Here is a 10,906-nt window from a genome sequence, read left to right on the forward strand (position 1 = left end):
TCTGAAGAAGGGTCTAGGCCCAAAACGTCAGCTTTCCTGCTCCTCTGATGCTGCTTGGCCTGCTGTGTTCATCCAGCTCTACAACTTGCCTTCACTAGGATGCTACCTGGACTGGAAGGTTTGAGTTATAAGGAGAGGTTGGATAGGCTGAAACTCTCTTCTCTGAAGCGTAGGAGACTGAGGGGTGACTTTATAGAGGTGTATAAAATCATGAGAGGCATAAATAAGATAGATAGCAGACAGCTTTCCCCCATGTTTGAGGAGTCTAAAACTGGAGGCAGAGGTTTAAGATGAGAAGGGAGAGATACAAAAGGGTCCAGAGGGGTAATTTTTTCTAACAGAAGGTGGTGAGTGTCTGGAATGGGCTGCCAAAGGTAGTGGTGAAAGTGAGTACAATTTCATCATTTAAGAAACATTTAGACAGGTACATGGATGGGTTAGGTATGATGGGATATGGACCAAATGCAGGCAAATGGGACTAGTTTAAATTGTGAAAAATGTGCAGCATGGGCAAGTTGGGCCGAAGAGCCTGTTTTCATGCTGTTGACCTCTATGACTCTAAGCCATTGTCAATTGTTGGAAAAAATCATCTGGTTTACTAATGTTCTTTAGGGAAGGAAACTGCTGTCCTACTTTGGTCTGGCCTGCATATGACTCCAAACACACAGCAATGAGGTTGACATTATATGAGCAATAAATGCTGACCCAGCCAGTGACACCTACATCCTGTGAATGGATAAAAATAATGTGGGGGATAAGCCCCTTAGAAACACAACTATACTTCTGGATGGGCAGCACAGTGGGTCAGTGGTTAGCACTGCAGCCTCACAACACCAGGGACCTGGGTTTGATTCTACCCTCAGGCGACTGTCTGTGTGGAGTTTGCACATTCTCCCTGTATGTGTGTGGGTTTTCTCCGGGTGGTCCGGTTTCCTCCCACAATCCAAAGATGTGCAGGCTAGGTGGATTGGCCATGCTAAATTCCCCGTAGTGTTCAGGGATGTGTGGGTTAGAGGGGTCTGGATCTGGGTGGGATGCTCCAAGGGTCAGTGTGGACTTGTTGGGCCAATGGGCCTGTTTCCATACTGTAGTGATTCTATAATTCCAAGGAAACTTTGGTTCATATTATAGAGCAAATGGTTTTATTACCAGGCACTAGTCCTCCACTTAATTGATACTCAGTTTATCATGCACAATATTTCTGCAGATTTTCATTGAAGAAACGAAGACTTAGATTTATATTGTTCAGGACTCTCCAAAAATTTTCCAGTCAATGAAGACCTTCAGACAAGGATAGAGACAAAAAAACTGCAGTTGCTGGAATCTAAGGTAGACAAACAGGAGGCTTCAGAACACAGCAAGCCTGGCAGTTTCAACCTTTTTTAGTCTTGTAGTCATTGCTGGCAAGGCCAGCATTTATTGCCCATCTCTAATTCCCCTTGAATTGAATCGGTTGCTTGGCTATTTATGCAGACAGTTAAGAATCAACCACATTGTTGCGGGTCAGGAGTCACACTTTGACAGGTAAGGACAGTAGTTTCCTTCCCTAAGGACATTAGTGAATCAGTTGAACTTTTATAACAATCGATAATAGTTGCATGGGGCAAATGTAAACACTGTGTCTAAGGTGTTGGAGTAGATTTGTAGCTCGGGTTGTGGGTATTGAGGTTGGTTGGCTCGCCAAGCTGGTTTGTTGTTCCGCAGACGTTTCATTACCATGCTGGGTAACATCATCAGTGCAGCCTCCGATGAAGCATCAGTGTGTTTTCCCGCCTGGTTTTTAAACTCTGGAGTCCATTGAGATGGATTGCTTCACTTCCGGTTTTCCTTCGCAGTGGAGACCCCATATACACTCCACTGTGAAGGAAAACCGGAAGTGAGGCAATCCAGCTCAACAGAGTCTAGAGTTTAAAAACCAGGCGGGAAAACACACCGACGCTTCATCAGAGGCTGCTCTGATGATGTTACCCAGCATGGTAACGAAACATCGGCGGAACAACAAACCAGCTCGGCGAGCCAACCAACCTCAATCACTGTGTATTGTAAGGAATGCCTTAGCTAACTTGTACACACAGAGTCCCCAGCTATTGAAGCAACTGATTACACTGCAGCATTTCATCATCCAATCTTTACTCACTGAAGAAGCAACTAAAAGGAAATTTGAAGTCCGATTATATTGAATAAAAAAGTAACAATTTATTATGTACTGCAATTTCTGCGTACAAACAAAATTCCTGTTGTAAAAATGTTGTAAAAATGTTGAAAAGAGCAAGAACTACACTGTATGCAATATAAAAACAGATTCAAAACAGAGGAAGAGTCACCGGACCCAAAACATTAACGCTGATTTCTCTTCACAGATGTTGCCAGACCTGCTGAGCTTCTCGAGCAACTTCTGTTTTTGTTGTATGCAATATAGTTGGGTTTGATACTAGAACTTCCTTTGAGTGAACTAAGCATCACATCTTTTCAGTCTGGTGCTACCAGTTGGTTTACTTGTGAGACCATAAACAGCTTGGCTTAGATGCCAGTTTCAGAGCTCTTTGTGGCCATGTAGGACAATTACAAATGTCACAAAACACTTTGCCCTGCATTGCCTTTTGATGCTTGTAAAGAATTTTCTGATTTTAAACAAATAATATGTAGTTGCATAAAGCAGCAAGTTCCAAACAAGTACAGGGAAATGGGGTGCAGCTCAAGCATTTCAACTGTATGATGGGTTTGCAACTTCACGTACACTTATAGGTTCATAGATTCATACAGTGCAGAAAAAGGACCTTCGGCCTATTGAGTCTGCACTGATATAACTACCACAAATGGTAATCAAATCCTAATTTCCTTGCATTATCCCATATCCTTAAATGCTTAAGATATTTGAAGAAGTGGTGGATGTGGGTACAATTACAGTGTTTAAAAGATATTTGGATAAGTACATGACTAAGAAAGGTTGGGAGGGATATGGGCCAGGAAAGGCAGGTGGGACTAATTTAGTTTGAGATTATGTTCAGCATGAACTGGTTGGACTGAAGGGTCTGTTTCAGTGCTGTATAACTCTGTGACTCTATGACTCTATAAGTGCTCATCCAAATATTTTTTAAAGCTTCTAAGGTTTCCACTACCTTTTCATTCCAGATTCCCACCACATGCTGAGTGTAAAAGTTATTTTTCTAAATCCGCTCTGAATCCCTTGCCCCTTACTCTAAAATTATGCCCTCTTGTGATTGAACCCCTAACCAAAGGGAACTTTGCTCTATATTCACCCTGTCCATATAACTCATAATCTCGATCATGTCCTCCCCTAGTTGCCTCTGCTCCAAAGAAAACAATCCAAGCCTGTCTAGTCCGTCCTTATATCTCAATTTCTTTATCCCAGGCAACATCCTGGTTAACTTCTGCCATACCCTGCCACAGTACTATCACATCCTTCCTGTGATGTGACCAGACTGCATACAGTACTCCAGCTGTGGCCTAACCAATGCACTGTACAACTCCAACATTACCTCCTTGCTCTTATACTCTATACCACGACTGATGAAAACAAGTGTCCCATATGCCTTCTTAACTATCCTATTCATGTGCTCTGCTAACTTTAGTGATCTGTGAATAATTACCCCAAGTCCCTCTGTTCCTCTAAACTACCCAGTGACCTGCCATTCATTAAATATCCCTTCATCTTGTTTTTTTTTCCTTCCAAAGTGTATCACCTTTCACTTATCGGGGTTAAGAACTATCTGCCACTGGTCTGCCCATCTGACCAACCCATGTATATCTTCCCGAAACCTACACCCATCTTCTTCACTACTAATCACTCAATCAATCTTGGTGTATTCTTCAAATTTGCTTAAGACTCCCCCCACAATTTCATCTCTATCATGAATGTATATAACAAACAATAAGATTCCAGTACTGATCCTTGTGGTACATCACTGGACACTGGCCTTGAATCACTCAAACAGCCTTCTACTGCTATCCTTTGTGTCCTTTTAGTAAGCCAGTTTCTGATCCGTTTTGCCAAATTTCCCTCAATTCCATGTACTTTAACCTCCTCAACCAATCTCTCCTGTGGGATCTTGTCAAAAGCTTTGTTAAAATCCATATAAATGACATCATCTGAACTTCCCTCATCCACACACTTAAACACATTTTCAAAAAATTCTAACAAATCTGTTAAGTGTGACCTCCCCTGACAAAGTCATGCTGACAATCCCTAATTAACTCATGCCTTTCCATGGGGGAAATTAATTTGCTCCTTCAGAATTTTCTTCAATACTTTCCCTAACACTGACATCAGGCTCACCGGTCTGTAATTTCCTGGTTCATCTCTAACACCTTCCTTTAAAAGTGGAACCACTATAGCTGTCCTCCAGTCCTCTGCCATATCCCATGTAGCTAGAGAAGAAATAAAACATTTGTGTCAGAACCCCTACAATCTCCTGCCTTGCCTCCCACAGCAGACTGTGATGTAATTCATTCAGGCCATGAAATTAGTCTGTTTTTAAGCCCAACAGACTCTCCAATACCTTTCTATTTCCTATGTCAAATGGTGCAAGTTCCTCACAGCCCTTTTTCCTGAATTCCATACCTATATTCTCCTTTTCCAGAGTGAAGACTAAAGAGAAGTATTCATTCAACACTCTTCCAATATCCTGCGGCTTCACACACAAGCATTCAGTCCCTCCACCACTGATGCTCAGTAACAGCAGTGTGTACTATCTACAAGATACATTGCAGAAATTCACCTCAGACAGCACCTTTCAAACTTATGACCACTTCCATCCAGAAGGACAATGGCAGCAGATACATTGGAACACTTCTACCTTCAAGTTCCCCTCCAAGCCACTCACTATCCTGGCTTGGAAATAAATCACTGTCCTTCACTGTCGCTGGATCAAAATCCTTGGAACTCCCTCTGCATTGTGCACTTTGGGTCCACCCATAGAAAGTGGACTGCAGCGGTTCAAGAAGGCAGCTCACCACCACCTTCTCAAGGGCAATAAGGGATGAGCAATATATGCTGGACAGCCAGCAACACCCACTTCCCACAAATGAATAAAAAAAAGATTCCCACCCCCTTCCCTAATGGACCCTACTCTTTCCGTGGTTACCCTCTTCCCTTTAAGGTATTTATAAAGTATCATAGGATTCTCTCTAATCCTGTTCTCGAGTCCTTTTTCATGCCCGCTTTTTGCCCTTCTAATTGCTTTCTTAAGTTCCCTCCTGCACTTCCTGTTTTCCTCTTGGGCAGCAGCTGAATTGGTATCTTTGGACTTGCTAAAAGCCTTACTTTTCTTCCTCATCCAATCCTGAAATGTACTAAATATGCAGTGTTCTATGAACTTATTGCTCCTACATTTCCCTCTAAAGGGTATATTTTGGACCGGTACTCTCCCCAGTTCCTTCATGAATGCACCCCCCCCCTCCATTTCTCCAGTGTAGATGTACCTGCAAGAGCTGTTCCCAGTCTACTGCAGTCATATCTTGCTTTATTTTAATAAAATCTGCCTCCCTCAATTCAAAGCATCTTTTGCAGGCCATCTTTTCCATTGTCCAGAACAATTTTGAACTGTACCGTGTTGTGGCCGCTATTGCTAATTAAAGTACTTGAATATTTAAGTGCTTCAGTTAAAGTATTTGAATCCAGATGAAAATTTGTGAAGTTCTCCAGACCCTTTGTATGCAATACTACATTGGAGCACAGTTATTACCTGATGATGCTCTGGGATCCAGGTTAGATATATTAAGCACTCAGCATCATATTTTCAGTCAGACTGAGTAATTAGTACTTAGTTTCCAGAAAAACAATGTTGTCAGGTTCTATGACAATTACTCTTAGCTTCATTTGATTTCATTTAATAGCACACTTGAGTCAGGAAGGTTGTAATTTCAAGTCGCACTCCAAAGAGATTAAATTCTAGGCTGGAAGACCAATATTACTCATGCAACACTCCCTCAGTACAAATGAAGTCCTGACTTTTTAGATTGGATGTTAAAATCTGCTCTGTCAGGTGAATTTGAATAATCCAATGACACTCCCTCAAAGAGGAGTTGGGGAAAGGGATTATCCCCTTAGCTTGACTGGTATATGTTCTACACGTAGAAATGATTCTTTGGTCATCATTGTTTTGCTATTTATGCAGTGTGTTGCACGTAAATTGGCTGCCATGTAACAACAATGACTACACTTCAAAAGATTTTCATTGGCAATAAAATGTTGGGACAGTCTGTGGTTGTGAAAAGCACGACGTAAATGCAAATCTTTCCTTTTTCTCTCATTGCATGTATCACACCAACCCCAAATAGAGCAAAAAAAAGTCTTCAGATTTTGCTAGGATTCACTTCAATGACTCACAATATGATAGGTTAATTAGGTTGGGGACAAAGGGTGTACCTAATAGGTGTCATGGAATAATTACCCTTCTTTTCTACAACTTATATTGAAGTATAACATTATGATTATGTAAGTTATGTGCAACTCTTCTTAATAATTGTCCAATTGCTTGTTATGAAGATGCAAAATTCTTAAAATGTACACTTGCTGCCCCTTCCAGACAAATTCCTTTTTGCATGAGGTAGTTAACAAAAGTGGTTTTCGAAAATCGCTGGTGCAAGACACAATTGCAATTTTCTTAGAACTGTATACATGAGGTGATGATAACAAAATCAGAATGTAGGGGTCAGCAGCTTGAATCCAAAGTTGTCCTGCTATTTCTGGTGCTGACATTAATATACTTTACTTTTCTACTAGTACAAATTATGCATATTTTCAGGTGAGTGAAGCAGGAATCTTACCTTTTGATTTTCATAACAATGGTTAATTACGCAATGGAATGCCAAGTAGCACTTGTGTAGAACCTGGGCCTGCTGTATCAGATTTTCTGTTCATTATATTGCCAGCCCATGATGTTCCAAACAATGCTCCTTATGAGTGTTGCTGTAATAAGAAGTCTATATTGTCAATTCAGATTCTAAGTAGTTCAAACTGTTGCTCACCTTTTTCCTAATAATAGTCTTGTAGATATTGCGTGCAAACATTGAACTTGCAGATAAAAGTGATGAATCTGCTGATGACATAACTGCTGCTGAAATGGCACCAATTCCCAATATGGAAATGTAAAGAGGGCATAGATATTGAAGGACAATTGGTAATATCATGCTAGCTTCTTGTCTTTCAAGTGGAGTTGGCAAACTGTAGCTTGTATGATTCCAATCTGGAAGAAATGACATATTTTACATTTAGAACAGTTTTTAGCAGTAACTTCATGTGATAGCATGAGACCTGAAAACAATGAATTTTACTTCACCTGTAAAAAAGACACCAATGCACTATATTCTAAAGGTTGAAGCAAGCTTTTGTTCAGAATGTCACAATATAGAACAGTAATTAATAAACGCCTGCCAAATTCAAGTTCCACTATTTAACTGGGCAGCTATAGGCCTTGCCCAGGAATATGGACTTTGGGTGTTCAAGTTCCATCTGTTCAGCTGCTGGCCAATCTGAAAGCAGCAGTTTTAATTGCTGAGTGGCTTCACTGGGGGAGACATTGTCTACTGCCAGTATCACGTGAAACAAGGCCCACATGAATGATGATGGGAAGCGGTTCCTAAGTGTGGCCACCAGGGAAGGGAATGGTTGGCATCAAGGTCAGAAAGATGGCTTTCACCAGAGCCCAACTCCTTCATAATCCCTGTTTTTTTGATGAGACACAAGGGATCGCTTCTGGAAGTCAGCAAGCAAACCTGACAGAGTTTATTTCTCTAGCATTCTATCTGGTGAGCCCCCTGCAGCCACTGGATGAATGCCAACAACATCAAGATCATACACTTAAGTGGGCATCAATTGTCAGCAGGAAAGCTACTTCCATAGGCCTTTCTACTTTGGGTGTAACTGGGCAATAAGAGAAATGGGTCAGGGTTTCCACGTGCCATTATCCCACATTATCAAATGTCCTCTTTCTGTTAAAATTACTAAAAATAGTTTCCAGCCTTAAATCATGGGTCTGGATCAGAGATAACACAGTAATGGTTGGTGCTGGTGAGACAGTGTGAGAGAGCTGTATGTTGGTATGTTCTTTGTCAAAATGATCATTTACAAACTCGAACATTCTCTTGGAGTTCATGAAATATTCAATCAGATTTTGAAAAATTACAAGATTTGAAGCAGCTGTATTAACATTCATTCAAAAGATATATATATATATGATATATTTAAAAATTAAGGCTTTAAAAGCTAAAACATTAAAACTTTGAAATGAATCATCTGGCAATTTTTGATGCACAGGAACATTAAGACCAGATGTAAGCCTTTCAGCTGGTTGAGCTTGCTGATGGCAAGTCATTGCTAATTATCTACCTCAATCTATCTGTTTATATCCATATCTGTTAACATTATGAGTCTCTAGATTGCTACTGATTTCTATCTTGCACATACTTAATGGTAAGGCAATGGAGGCTCAGTGGCATAGAGAATTCCAAAGATTCTCTGCCTTGAGTGAAGAAACTCCTTCTCATCTCAGTCTTAAATGGTCTACACGTATCCCCTATCTAGACTCACCAACCAGAGAAATCTTCTATTCTACATCCAACTCATCATGCCCTGTAAGCATTTTGAAAGCTTCAAATGGGACTACTCTCATTCTTCAAAATTCTAAGAGAATATAGACTCAGATTTCTCAGTTTCTCCTCTTAAGACAAGTGCTCCATCCAGTAATTAGTCTGGTAAACATTTGTGATGAACACCATTACACCATTTGTCTACCTTATTGATTGTTGCTTCTATCTGCTACCTTTTATTGACTCATGAATAAGGACACCCAAATCTCTTCGGATTTAAAAATAAATGCAACTTTTGAATGAACATTTACATGCTTCTTACAAATGTTGTGAAATATTGTAAATTCACTAGAAATGGATTGGCAATCTTCCTCTCCAGCTTTTAGCCCATTTCAATTACAGTTTGGGTGGTGGGCCAAACATCTATAGTTTCAGCAACAAAGCTATTAAATTGTCTGGGAATAAGGAGATGAAATCACACATTTGAATTCCTGTGATTTCCTTGCCCATCGCACTTGGCTTAACCTGAGGCATTGTGACTTGATCCTGGCACAACTGTTATATTTAAGGGAGAATACTGCTACTCTTGGCTAAATCACAGATTTGACTACATATTTTGGTCACTTCAATTCATTTCTGTAATACGGCAAGGAAAATTTAAACAGTGACAGTTTGAAGGGTTTTATGGTCACCTCCGAATTTATGAACCCTAACGATAGCAAAGGATGTTATTGGATAGCATCGGCTTTAGCACAAATATTTCACTTCCGTTAATGATGACGGAAGATGAAGTGAACAGAGGGGAATAACTGAAGACCATGTCAAAAGTAAAGAATGAGAACAATTCACAACCATCCCCTACCCCAAGCGATTCTTATTTGGGTATGAGTGAAGGTTTCAGGATTTCTTTCATACTACACAAAGAGAAATACAATGACCACATACCAGCCTCTACACACAGATGTATACTTTGGATCAATTGGCCAAATAATTCTTTTAAAGGTATTTTATGAAATTGGACAAAACTTAATTCGGGTGTTACAAAGGATCATCATTCGCTCCTCCAAATCCAGTAAGCCAGAAGGGAGGAAGAAGAGCAAATGATGATGATTATCTATAATGATGGTCTTCAAGGAACTTGCCTTTGACTCATCAGCCATTACGGAAAAAATTGACTTTTATTTATTCTGATAGTCTCAGCTATGCACCATCATAAATAGTAACTTGTGTAGAGTGAATCACGCCAGTATTTATATAACCTTATAATATAATGGGTTATATTCCATACCTGTAGAAACTGCAACCGCACCAATAATGATGGAAGGCAAAGATAAGGTGAAGCAGAGAACACCAGCAACATAAGATGTTTTTTGTGCTTGAGAAACTGATGAAGCAGCAAGAACTCGCTGAAAATACACTTGCCAGGGAATGCCTCCCAGACTCTGAAAGAAATTGATGACAAGCTCACACTTTAGAATAAATTAAAGGCGATGAGGAAATCAATTATTTTGCAATTGTTATGTCTCAAATATAAGACAATTACAGATGAGCAAATTTAACTTCCGGATGAGCCTGACAAATTTAACTACGCCATCTATTCTCTGTCAAAGTCTCTTCTAAATGTTTTATACCTCTGAATGTTACACAGAAATATATAAATTAGGAGCAGCAATAGGTCATTTGGCACCTTGAGCCTGCTCTATAATTCAGTGAGATCATGAATAGTCTGAATATGGCCCCAACACTTTGTTTACCATTGCAACACATTTTAGCACAAAAGTTTGAATATTTTCAATTATGGAATATTTGATTTGTAAGGAGATCTTACCATATAAAGCAGATCATCAATCCATCGGCCAATCTGGTTCACTTCTATTTTACCAATCCATGGGCTCTGGTAAAGTTTATTTACCATGGTATATTTGATGTCTACAACTGCTGGATTTTTAATGGCAAATGGCACGCAAAGCCACTAGTTAAGGAAAACAAGATACAAAAATTAAGTTAGTTCTTTTTGCAGGGTACACATGATCAAAAGTTGCCATTAAGACATGTTTTAGTATATTACTCTATAATCAAACAGCCATACGATTTTTCACTGGAGCATAGCAGGTTGAGGGGTGAACCTATAGAAGTTTATAAAATCATGAGGATGTGAATAAGGTGAATAGCAAAGGTCTTTTCCCTAGGGTGGGGCAGTTCAAAATTAAAGAGCATGTTTTTAAGGTGAGAGGAGAAAGATTTGAAAAGGGACCTATTGAGCAACATTTACACACAGGGTGGTTCATTTGCAGATTGAATTGCCAGAAGAAATGGTAGATGCAGGTACAGTTACAACATTTAAAATAAGATTGGA

General features: G+C 39.8%; 1 pseudogene; it reads right to left on the reverse strand.

Annotated features, from left to right (window-relative positions):
* LOC109919296 overlaps positions 1 to 10,595 on the reverse strand; it is a 15,732-nt pseudogene extending 5,137 nt beyond the window's left edge.
* Positions 10,596 to 10,906: the final 311 nt, after the last annotated feature.

This window comes from Rhincodon typus, chromosome 6 (genome assembly GCF_021869965.1).
Source record: "Rhincodon typus isolate 14 chromosome 6, sRhiTyp1.1, whole genome shotgun sequence".
Lineage (NCBI taxonomy): Eukaryota > Metazoa > Chordata > Chondrichthyes > Orectolobiformes > Rhincodontidae > Rhincodon > Rhincodon typus.